The sequence below is a fragment of the Lepidochelys kempii genome, chromosome 2, assembly GCF_965140285.1.
Source record: "Lepidochelys kempii isolate rLepKem1 chromosome 2, rLepKem1.hap1, whole genome shotgun sequence".
NCBI lineage: Eukaryota > Metazoa > Chordata > Testudines > Cheloniidae > Lepidochelys > Lepidochelys kempii.
The window spans coordinates 15,299,979-15,313,364 of record NC_136381.1 but is presented as its reverse complement, the minus strand read 5'-3'; positions in this window follow the sequence as shown (position 1 = coordinate 15,313,364).

The window sequence follows — 13,386 nt, the reverse complement described above, 5'->3', positions numbered from 1 at the left end:
ATTAAAATCTCCTGGGTTGCTTTCAATAGTCACTGGGAGATTGGTGCTGATTTCGGGAGACTCCAGACCAATCCTGGAGGGTTGGCAACCCTAGATTGAGCACTCCTGCACTGAAGCACATGTCAGGGTGTCCTGGAGGAAGATTCTCAGTGAGGATCCCTTTGCAGAGCTTCACCCTGGTAGAGGGGGGTTGACCTGGAATGAGCTGCACAGCTAAATCCAAAAGTTTGCAGATGCCCCAGAAATCTGTGTGGGTCTCAGAAGATTCTCGCAAGGGTTATCTATCTGCAAGCCCTATGCCTCCGCACTGGTTCTGCGCCCTGGGCATTCTCTCACACACCCATACAGGCTTCTTGTTGGCAGGAGGAATCCAATGAAACAGCACTACCAAGGGTGTCCCCTGGGCACAGCAGCCTCTAGGGCCCACCTTAAAAGGGAATCCCCCACCCAGAAGTGACTTTAGCGATCTGCACAGAACAATGAGAGATTTTTATTAAAGGAAAACTGCAGTGGAATATAAAATAGTTTTTAGACCCTGGGGAAAATATGACTTGTGGTTAGAGGTTCGGCTGTGTGTATGTGTTCTCCCTGTGTGCTGTCCCAGTTCTGTACAGACAGAAGTTGGCAAACCAGACCTTGAGCAAACCACCCACTGACCACAAGACCCGTTAAAGTACGAAGGCACTCAGCCAGGTTAATTGTCAACGAAGCACAGTAATAGCACCTGGTAGACTCTACAAGGATACTAAGGGCATGTCTACACTACGAAATTAGGTCGAATTTATAGAAGTTGGTTGTGTAGAAAGCGGTTTTATACAGTTGATTGTGTGTGTCCCCACCCAAGTGCTCTAAGTGCATGTAGTCGGCGGAGTGTGTCCATAGTACCGAGGCAACCATCGACTTCCGGAGTGTTGCACTGTGGGTGGCTATCCCACAGTTCCCGCAGTCTCTGCCGCCCGTCTGAATTCTGGGTAGAAATCCCAGTGCCTGATGGGGCTAAAACATTGTCGCGGGTGGTTCTGGGTACATATCATCAGGCCCCCGTTCCCTCCCTCCCTCCGTGAAAGCAAGGGCAGACAATCATTTTGCACCTTTTTTCTTGAGTTACCTGTGCAGACGCCATACCACTCCATACAAGCATGGAGCCCGTTCAGCTAACAGTCACCGTATGTCTCCTGGGTGCTGGCAGACGTGGTACTGCATTGCTACACAGCAGCAGTTAATTGCCTTTTGGCAGCAGACAGTGCAATATGACTGGTAGCCGTCATCGACATAGTCCTGGGTGCTCTTTTAATCAGGAGCCTGGGCAAACATGGGAGTGACTCAGCCAGGTCATTTCCCTTTTAAGTTTCATCTCGTGGTGATTCAGTCCTACTGGCAGTGCACTGTCTCTTAACCTCCAGCCAGCAGAAGACGATGGCTAGTCGTCATACTGCACCGTCTTCTGCTGAGCACCGTCTTCTGCACCGTCATACTGCACCGTCTTCTGCTCTTAACCTCCAACCAGGAGGTGATGATGGCTAGTGGTTGTACTGCACAGTCTGCTGCCAGCAAGATGTATAAAGATAGATGAAGTGGCTCAAAACAAGAAATCGACCAGATTTGTTTTGTATTCATTTTGTATCCTCCTTCCCTCTGTGAAATCAACGACCTGCCACACCCGGTTTTGAGTTCTGTCCTTGAGGGGGCCATTCAGTTTCTCGCAAAGCCACCCCCTTTGTTGATTTTAATTGTCTGTAAGCCAATCCTGTAAGCCATGTCGTCAGTCGCCCCTCCCTCCGTCAGGGCAACGGCAGACAATCGTTCCGCGCCTTTTTTCTGTGCAGATGCCATACCACGGCAAGTATGGAGTCCGCTCAGATCACTTTGGCAATTAGGAGCACGTTAAACACCACGCACATTATCCAGCAGTATATGCGCATCGGAACCTGGCAAAGCGATACCGGGCGAGTAGGCGACGTCAGCGCGGCAACTTGAGTGATGAGGACATGGACACAGACTTCTCTCAAAGCAAAGGCCCTGGCAATGTGGGCATCATGGTGCTAATAGGGCAGGCTCATGCGGTGGAACGCCAATTCTGGGCCCGGGAAACAAGCACAGACTGGTAGGACCACATAGTGTTGCAGGTCTGGGACGATTCCCAGTGGTTGCGAAACTTTCACATGCATAAGGGCACTTTCATGGAACTTTGTGACTTGCTTTCCTCTGCCCTGAAGTGCATGAATATCAAGATGAGAGCAGCCCTCACAGCTGAAAAACGAGTGGCAATAGCCCTGTGGAAGCTTGCAACACCAGACAGCTACCAGTCAGTTGGGAACCAATTTGGAGTGGGCAAATCGACTGTGGGGGCTGCTGTGATGCAAGTAGCCAATGCAATCAAAGATCTGCTGATATCAAGGGTAGTGACCCTGGGAAATGTGCAGGTCATAGTGCATGGCTTTGCTGCAATGGGATTCCCTAACTGTGGTGGGGTCATAGACGGAACCCATATCCCTATCTTGGCACCGGAGCACTAAGCCAGCGAGTACATAAACCGCAAGGGGTACATCTCAATAGTGCTGCAAGCACTGGTGGATCACAAGGGACGTTTCACCAACATCAACGTGGGATGGCCGGGAAAGGTACATGATGCTCGCATCTTCAGGAACTCTGGTCTGTTTCAAAAGCTGCAAGAAGGGACTTTATTCCCAGACCAGAAAATAACCGTTGGGGATGTTGAAATGCCTATATGTATCCTTGGGGACCCAGCCTACCCCTTAATGCCATGGCTCATGAAGCCGTACACAGGCAGCCTGGCCAGTAGTAAGGAGCTGTTTAACTACAAGCTGAGCAAGTGCAGAATGGTGGTAGAATGTGCATTTGGACGTTTAAAGGCGCGCTGGCGCAGTTTACTGACTCGGTTAGACCTCAGCGAAACCAATATTCCCACTGTTATTACTGCTTGCTGTGCACTCCATAATATCTGTGAGAGTAAGGGGGAGAGGTTTATGGCAGGGTGGGAGGTTGAGGCAAATCGCCTGGCTGCTGGTTTCGCACAGCCAGACACCAGGGTGGTTAGAAGAGCACAGGAGGGCGCGGTGCGCATCAGAGAAGCTTTGAAAACCAGTTTCATGACTGGCCAGGCTACGGTGTGAAAGTTCTGTTTGTTTCTCCATGATGAAACCCACCGCCCCTTGGTTCACTCTACTTCCCTGTAAGCTAACCACCCGCCCCTCCTCCCTTCGATCACCGCTGTCAGAGGCAATAAAGTCATTGTTGCTTCACATTCATGCAGTCTTTATTCATTCATCACACAAATAGGGGGATAACTACCAAGGTAGCCCAGGAAGGGTGGTAGAGAAGAGAAGCACCAGGAGGGGTGGTGGAGGAGGGAAGGACTAGGCTACACAGCACTTTAAAACTTTAAAACTTATTGAATGCCAGCCTTCTGTTGCTTGGGCAATCCTCTGGGGTGGAGTGGCCGGGTGGCCGGAGGCCCCCCCACCACGTTCTTGGGCGTCTGGGTGAGGAGGCTATGGAACTTGGGGAGGAGGGCAGTTGGTTACACAGGGGCTGTAGCGGTGGTCTGTGCTCCTGCTGCCTTTTCTGCAGCTCAACCATACTACGTGGCTAGCCCCTCACCCCCCCGCCCTGGCTAACAGTGGGGAACATTTCTGTTCAGCCACAGGCAAACAGCCCAGCAGGAACAGGCACCTCTGCATGTCCCCTTAAGAAAAGCCCCCTATTTCAACCAGGTGACCATGAATGTGTTATCCTCAGGAGAGTGATATCAGAGAGATAAAGAACGGATGTTGTTTGAATGCCAGCAAACATACACGGCAATGCTTTGTTCTACAATGATTCCCGAGTACGTGCTACTGGCCTGGAGTGGTAAAGTGTCCTACCATGGTGGGTGGAATAAGGCTGCCCTCCCCAGAAACCTTTTGCAAAGGCTTTGGGAGTACATCCAGGAGAGCCGCAAATGCCAGGGCAAATTAATCATTAAACATGCTTGCTTTTAAACCATGTATAGTATTTTAAAAGGTACACTCACCAGAGGTCCCTTCTCCGCCTGGTGGGTCCGGGAGGCAGCCTTGGGTGAGTCTGGGGGGGGATGCCTCCAGGTCCAGGGTGAGAAAAAGTTCCTGGCTGTCGGGAAAGCCAGTTTCTCTGCTTGCTTGCTGTGAGCTACCTAGAACTTCATCTTCCTCATCCCCAAAACCTGCTTCTGTGTTGCCTCAGTCTCCACTGAAGGAGTCAAACAACACGGCTGGGGTAGTGTTGGCTGAACCCCCTAAAATGGCATGCAGCTCATCATAGAAGGGGCATGTTTGAGGCTCTGACCCGGAGTGGCCGTTTGCCTCTCTGGTTTTCTGGTAGGCTTGCCTCAGCTCCTTAAGTTTCACGCGGCATTGCTTCGGGTCCCTGTTATGGCCTCTGTCCTTCATGCCCTGGGAGATGTTGACAAATGTTTTGGCATTTCGAAAACTGGAACGGAGTTCTGATAGCACGGATTCCTCTCCCCATACAGCGATCAGATCCCGTACCTCCCATTTGGTCCATGCTGGAGCTCTTTTGCAATTCTGGGACTCCATTATGGTCACCTCTGCTGATGAGCTCTGCATGGTCACCTCTGCTGATGAGCTCTGGCCAGCGTGGCAAGCTGCAGGTGACCATGCAAACAGGAAATTGAAATTCAAAAGTTTGCGGGCCTTTTCCTGTCTACCTGGCAGTGCATCTGAGTTGAGAGTGCTGTCCAGAGCGGTCACAATAGAGCACTCTGGGATAGCTCCCGGAGGCCAATACCGTCTAATTGCGTCCACAGTACCCCAAATTCGACCCGGCAAGGCCGATTTGAGCGCTAATCCACTTGTCAGAGGTGGATTAAGGAAATCAATTTTAAGAGCCCTTTAAGTTGGAAAAAAAGGGCTTCATCGTGTTGACGGGTGCAGGTTTACATCGATTTAACGCTGCTCAATTCGACTTAAACTTCTAGTGTAGACCAGGGCTAAGACACGTATGCCGGTGACAATGGGGTGCAGCTTAGTCGGTTGTGGAACTTTCCACTGCCCCCTAGGCAGGCCAAAGATACTCCCATGAGATACATCTTTGTATCATGGTATAAACAAGTTATGTACTGTCATCCTAACCTTATCTTTTAGGAAGGGTCAGTGTGTTTTTCTTATCCTTGGGGAATGTTTTTGTACCATCCTTGATATCGGGATGTTTTCAAGGATGCTGGAACAATTTTTACATTGGGGGTGCTGAGAGCCATTGAACTGTAAACCTTATATATAACTGAAACCACTTCAAGCCAGTGGGTGCTGCAGCAGCCCTAGTTCCAGCACCTATGGATGTTCTGGTTCCACTTGATATCGGGATGTGTTTGCGTGAGTACTCTGTATTTAGCTCTATTTAGGAATGTGTATTTCTGCAATATCAGCCCTGTTCTTGCCAGATTCTGTGAGCAGGTCCTGCCTCATACCAGGCCTTTGATACAAGGACTTATGTTTGAGGCTTTCTTCCTACTACATGACTAAATCCAAATAAGTGTTTCTGTACAAATTACATAAATTCCCTAGTGCCTACATTGATGGATGTGTTCATCAAATTGCTTTAGCCTTAGCAGGTTTGCTTCTGTGTGATTAAATCTCTTAGTGCTGTCAGCTGACTTTGCTAAGGTGTTGTGCAGCCCATGAATTATTCTCCAACAATTCACTTTTATTCATTAACTCAAACCTTCATCCTCCCCTCACAGAGCCCCACTCACCATTATTTATGATGGTTTTCTATCACATTGTCCTATCTTCTGACTGAAGGACAGCTCAACATCCCCTTTTAAAGGCCACTCCAATCTGAAATGGTTGGCATCCACTGCACATCAAACTTCCTCTGATCTGCAGACTAGGGTTCATCTATTTCTGAATGTGGTTCTTCTGTAGTAGAAAACATTGCATTCCTAGCATCACCAGGCCAATTGGAGTATTCTGAATGTGTTGCCTAAGGCAGAGAAAGGTCTAACTGTTGTTAAGTCTTCCAAAGAGGCACTTCAGATCACTAAAAGCCCAGTAAACATTTCAGGAAACACTGCAAAACACTCCCACTGAGCTGATATTTGTTATACAGTAGAGCTTATTCCTTAAGTTCTTCCCTGGTGATCTAAAGGAAATGAGATTGACATGTATAGAAAGTGAAGAGTCATGAGCATGAGCCAAAACAGCAGATGAGGTTTGTTCACAGTCAGAAATGAACTGTGATCTGCCAGTTAATTCTCTTTTCACCTGGGGAGCTGTCACACTTCAGGATCTGGATTAAATGTAAATTATTCCTGTCAGTTCTAATTTCTCTGGGCCATGTCTTTTTTGGATAGTCTCTCCATGACTCGTGTTGACTTTTATGAAGGGCATCACACGGCGGCCTGTTTGTTGTAAAGCGGGAAGACCAGGAACTATGAGGAACAAAACAGCAAAGAATAGAGGAGTTTGAAAATCTCTTGGCATTTGACTAGTGCCAAGAAATATTCTTAAAGCAAAGATGCCAAAATCATAGCTGGTTACACTCCACTGACTTCTATCACCCAGTAGCAGGGATGGATTTAGCACTTTATAGTGGGGGTGCTGAGCGCCATTGAACCAAACTCTAAACCCTGTATATGATGGAAACCACTTCAAGTCAGGGTGTGCAGCACCCCTAGTTGCAGCACCCTATGCTGAGTCGGGGTGTAAGGACACATGGGGATAGGGGGAGGAAGGGTGGCTGAGGGAGCATGCAGGGACACATGGGGATGGGAAGTGGCTGAGTGGGGGTGCAGGGACACATGGGGATGAGGGAGGAGGGATGGCTGAGTGAGGGTGCAGGGACATATGGGCACAGGGACAGATATGCTTGACTGAATGGGAGAGGTTATGGGTCAGCCAGGGTCTGCGTGGGGGAGGCTCCCCATCTCCCTAACAATCCCCACCCCCATGAACAACATCCTCCTGGTCCACTCCCAGGTTCCTTCCCAGCAATTACTTCCCTCTCCCTCAGCTCCTCCGTTACCCTGACTCCCCCAAGCCTTTATGCTCCTTCTCACGGGTGCGGGAAATAAATTTCTGTATTGTAGTTTAAATGAATTATTACTTTAAGTTCTGTATTAATATGACTAATAAGGATTCTGTTTGTCAAAAAATATTTCCTGAATTTTTTTTGGTTGTTACAGATCATACTTGCTGACAGGTATTTTGAAATAAATTACCAAAATAATTGAAACTGGCGTGATTATATTGTTATTTTGACAGATAAAATATGCAGAATTTTCCAGAATTTTAAAATATTGCGTGCAGAATTTTTAATTTTTTGGCACAGAATTCCCCAATGAGTAAAGTGTGCTGTTTTCATGCAAGCATCCATAGTTATGAACAAAGGAATAAAAATAGAAAAACTGGGATATAGCTAGAGAATCATTTCTGAGTGCAATAGAAAGACTCATTGCTCAGTTTTGTGCAACCACTGTAATATTGCGGGGGGGGGGGGGAGTGGGGTAGGGGGGAAGGTTGTCCCAGTTTCACAACAGTATTTTTGTATTTCACAAATAATTTCCTGCTTAATCTAGATCTGTTTTTTAGAGGAGATTAAAGTCTACCATGTACCCCACTTTCTTCTAACTAAATAAAAGCCTGTGCTATACAAAGAGTAAAGGTTCTTATCTGGAAAATATTTATTGCCATGCTCCTGGGGCACCCAGTAGAGTAATATAAAAGCAGGTGTCACCGCTTAGAACACACTTACTGCTTTAGTCTCTAGAACTTCATGCTACAGCAACTAGATCTTGAACATCGAGTCCTGAATTCAGTTACAAATCTTAGAAACTGTGATTTTTAAGTAGGTTCTGAATTTACAAAACCAAGTTCTCCTATCTAGAGATTCTAAACAGGATGTTTTGCAAAATTTTCCATGAAGTGTCAGTATTCTTCAAACAAACCCTTATGTTTACAAAGTGGTTGATGTCCAAAAGTCAGTAAAATCTGTAGGAGGTATGTGGCTTAAACGCTCCGCCCTCCCTGCCTTGAAAATATAGCAGAACAAGTCTACATGTAAAGGTCTGGCCCATTACAATCAATTGGATATTTACCATTGATTTCAGTAGGTATTGGACCAGTCCCTAAGGAACTAGTTTCCAAAGCAAAGCAAGAATAAACATAAGACATATAAGACATAATTTTGGGGCCAAATCCTGAGGTTCTTATCGAGTTTTTACTCAGACAAAATCCTTATTGAAATAAGCAGGAGTTGTTCCCAAGAAAAGACTAAGTAAAAATGGAGGGTTCATTGGCTTTTAAACATATCTTCCCATTGAAATCAATGTTGAATTTTTTTGTTGTATAAGTGTACAAAGGGGCAGAGAGCTGAAAGCATGCAAAAAGTGTTCCTGTCTGCCTGGGTCCTCCACAAGCAGAGGTCAGACACAATTGTTGGTCACATCATCTCCAATATTGGATTCTACAGAGTAGCGTTAGATGGCCCTTACGTATAATATGGCCCTGGGTAAGGGTTGTAAGATTTGGTTCACTGGCTTTTTTTTACTGCTTCTAAGATTTTTTTCATATCATAACTGGGAAGTTGGTCACTTTTATTCTATCAGTTTGTTTTGTTTCCTTACCCCCTTAACTTTTTAATTGGACTGCTCTAATACAATAAGCAAATGTTATGAATTTTGTTCTTCTGCTGGACAGGCAAACATTAGAAATATCAAAACATAACAATGGCAAATACCAAGATGCCCTATATCCACACTGATTAATTTATAATGCATTAAAGTTTCACTGCTTTAGGCTAACTTAACTGTGCCAACCCATTAGGCATCATGCTTGAGAGAGCTCCATCTTGGGAGTAGAGACAAATTTTGGAAAGTGATGTCTTCCAGGAGTTTCAAAAGCAACATGTGTTGTCATGACCATTTGAATAGATAATCCAAGATGTAGGCATTCTTGAGATTAATTTTAATCTCCCAATTGTTTTATCATGTTTATGGCTCAAATTTCCTGATTTGAAGAGCTCAAATTGTTTTTTGGATTCTGCTGAGTAATTTGCCAGAATGTTTGCATTTTTTTAATGTATGTGATCAAAACAATGAGTAAAAAACTGAACAAATCTTTGCCACTGACATTATTTTTGGGAAGATAAGAATTTTGTTTAGTTACAATTCTAGCTTGCTCAATTTGATGGCAATCTTTAACAAGACAGGAAGATGAACGGACCGATGCAAAGCTCAATTCTGTCTGATAAACCATTCACGGTAAAACTGATTAATGCCCTGTTTACTTAGTTCAAATGTTTTAAGATTAGCAGCCTCTCAGCCAATCAGAAGCAGCTGACAGGTGAGTTCTGAAGGGCATAGCTGTGGACTTTGTGCTGGGAGGTAGTGGGGCTCCATGAGCGGTGCATTTGGTGTCTGTGAGCTGTTTGTTTGACTGTTTGCTCTCTGTGTACGGACTGTGTAGCTGGGCCATGGTCTGGTTGGGGTGCTTTGGTACGGGAGGCTCTAATCTTTAGCGCTTTGATCAGATCTGCTGTTTGAAGTCTCTAAATGGTTAATGGCTCCCTGGTAAGTGAGGGGCAGAACTGAGCTAAGCAGAGACACTTGTTATAAAAAGTCACTTGCTAGGTGAACTTGAGAGCCATGAACAGAGGCAGCTAACAGGAGAATTTAGAATGACTATTAGAATCATAGGACTGGAAGGGATCACAAGAGGTCTTCTAGTCCAGTCCTCTGCACTCATGGCAGGACTAAGTATTATCTAGACCATCCCTGACAGGTGTTTGTCTAATCTGCTCTTAAAAATCTCCAATGATGGAGATTCCACAACCTCCCTAGGCAATTTATTCCAGTGCTTAACCACTCTGACAGTTAGGAAGTTTTTCCTAACATGCAACCTAAATCTCCCTTGCTGCAATTTAAGCCCATTGCTTCTTGTCCTATCCTCAGAGGTTAACAAGAACAATTTTTTTTCTCCCTCCTCCTCATAACAACCTTTTATGTACTTGAAAACTGTTATCATGTCCCCTCTGTCCTCTCTTCTCAGGACTAAATAAACCCAATTTTTTCAATCTTCCCTCATAGGTCATGTTTTTTAGACCTTTAATCATTTGTGGTGTTTATCTCTGGACTTTCTCCAATTTGTCCACATCTTTCCTGAAATGTGGCACTCAGAACTGGACACAATACTCCAACTGAGGCCTAATCAGCACAGAGTAGAGTAGAATAATTACTTAGAATATCAGGGTTGGAAGGGACCCCAGAAGGTCATCTAGTCCAACCCCCTGCTCGAAGCAGGACCAATTCCCAGTTAAATCATCCCAGCCAGGGCTTTGTCAAGCCTGACCTTAAAAACCTCTAAGGAAGGAGATTCTACCAGCTCCCTAGGTAACGCATTCCAGTGTTTCACCACCCTCATAGTGAAAAAGTTTTTCCTAATATCCAATCTAAACCTCCCCCACTGCAACTTGAGACCATTACTCCTCGTTCTGTCATCTGCTACCATTGAGAACAGTCTAGAGCCATCCTCTTTGGAACCCCCTTTCAGGTAGTTGAAAGCAGCTATCAAATCCCCCCTCATTCTTCTCTTCTGCAGGCTAAACAATCCCAGTTCCCTCAGCCTCTCCTCATAAGTCATGTGTTCCAGACCCCTAATCATTTTTGTTGCCCTTCGCTGGACTCTCTCCAATTTATCCACATCCTTCTTGTAGTGTGGGGCCCAAAACTGGACACAGTACTCCAGATGAGGCCTCACCAATGTCGAATAGAGGGGAACGATCACGTCCCTCGATCTGCTCGCTATGCCCCTACTTATACATCCCAAAATGCCATTGGCCTTCTTGGCAACAAGGGCACACTGCTGACTCATATCCAGCTTCTCATCCACTGTCACCCCTAGGTCCTTTTCCGCAGAACTGATGCTTAGCCATTCGGTCCCTAGTCTGTAGCGGTGCATTGGATTCTTCCGTCCTAAGTGCAGGACCCTGCACTTATCCTTATTGAACCTCATCAGATTTCTTTTGGCCCAATCCTCCAAATTGTCTAGGTCCTTCTGTATCCTATCCCTCCCCTCCAGCGTATCTACCACTCCTCCCAGTTTAGTATCATCCGCAAATTTGCTGAGAGTGCAATCTACACCATCCTCCAGATCATTTATGAAGATATTGAACAAAACTGGCCCCAGGACCGACCCCTGAGGCACTCCACTTGACACCGGCTGCCAACTAGACATGGAGCCATTGATCACTACCCGTTGAACCCGACAATCTAGCCAGCTTTCTACCCACCTTATAGTGCATTCATCCAGCCCATACTTCCTTAACTTGCTGACAAGAATACTGTGGGAGATGGTGTCAAAAGCTTTGCTAAAGTCAAGAAACAAACTTCTCATGTCTTGCTTACAACACTCCTGCTAATACATCCCAGAATGATGTTTGCTTTTTTTTGCAACGGTGTTACACTGTTGACTCATATTTAGCTTGTGGTCCACTATGAGCCTCAGATCCCTTTCTACAGTACTCCTTCCTAGGCGGTCATTTCCCATTTTGTATGTGTGCAACTGTTAGTTTCTTCCAAAGTGGAGTACTTTGCTTTTGTCCTTATTGAATTTCATCCTATTTACTTCAGACCCTTTCTCCAGATGATTTTGAATTTTTATGCTATCCTCAAAGCACTTGCAACCCCAGCCTGCATGGTATCATCCACAACACCAACACCGCAATGGACATACTTTATGGAGTGTGAGAAGCTTTCTGGCCACTCTGTTAGATTATAAGGTGGCCGGCGATGGAATAGTGGTGGTGACCTGCGACAGACGTGGCCAAGTTTTCTTTCCTGACTAAAGCCAGGGGTTTCCTGTGTATGAAATGTAAGGGTAGCTCTGCTGGAGGAGAAGATTCTTGGACTGGGGGACAAGTAGAGATGCTACTGAGAATCAGAGAAGCTGAGGAGTTCCTAGATAGCCAGGTTCAGGAAACATTAGCTATGCAGGTTCAAGGAAGAAAGGAAGTGGTCACCAATGAGTTGGAGAGAAAAAGTCAGAGAAGATACCTGTAGTGATAACTGGGCCTACAAATGCACCCTAATTGTGAGCTCAGCTACAAAAAGTGAGTGTAAGTTCATAAGATGTCACAATAGCCTATAACAATAAATATCGAGGAAAAATGTGCCAAAATGAGATAGAAATAGTGAATTAGTCCAAACAAAAGGACCTGTGTTAAGACCATACCTGGGAAACAAACAAACAAAAAGCATGGAACCAAAAATCAGTGAACCAAAATTTGTGTGTCAGAAACTAGGCCTAATTGGTGAACAAAATAATGGGCCATTCTGCTCCTCTCTCCCTTTTTGGGTCCTTCAAGAAAGACTTCAGGGAGAAGATGAGGCTATTGGAGCAAGCTTCAACATTGTGGCTACCATCACCACTATCTCCTGGGATCCCGGGCTGCCTCCATCCTAATCCTGAGAGATGTCCTGACCAGACTGGGCCAGAGAGAGGGACCCAGATGACACTGCCACCTCTACCAACTCCAGCTGAATCCCAAACACTACCTGGAATGAAACAGGATGACTTCAACAACAGCCCATCTCAACTACTTCTTCTCTTTCCCCCCAAAGGACCATCTGTTACCACCTTTGATACCATCTAAGAGACTGTCAAACAATGGAGTTTTTCCATTCTAAAAACTCTCCCTAGCTAAAAGGGAAGGGGAATAAGGAATGCTGATAAAATGAAAGCCTTATTTGATACTTTACATTTAAAATGTTTGACCTGTTTTTCCTTCTATTCTTTATTTTTAAACAAAACATGGGGTTACATATAAAATAAAACCAGAACATGCATTCTAGAGCCTAAACTCAATTAACAAGATGCCCTCTTGTCTAGTAAGGTACCACTTACCCCAAAATCTTTCTCCCATTGTTTTTCAACCAGGATGGCTGAGACTCTTGTTTCATGAGCCCAAGCCTACTGGCAGCTTGCCTCCCCCGCTGAAGGATATCAATGCATTTTTCTGCCCCGCTAGATGTATTAGACCAGTCCTTTGTTCTTCACTTCCAAAACAGGGCTCCCCACCCTCTACTCTTAACCTCTTCCTGATAATTTTCCTATTGAAGGAAATTTTTCTTTTGAAGTTCCTGCAATCTCTTTGTTGCCGGCACCCAGTGCCGAGAGGCTGAACAACAGCTTGAGTGGTTCGTTACCCGGTGTGCTACACCCAATAATCACAACGGGGTGGAGAAGCAGAAAAGTTTATTTGCAGCTGCAAAAAGGTACAGGGAGAATAAAATCTCAAATCCTGCACAACAGAGCAGGAAGTTACACAGGCTTTTATACATCCTTTTTCCCAGCATACTTATCCAATAGCAAGCTGCCCCAAGTATCCATATAG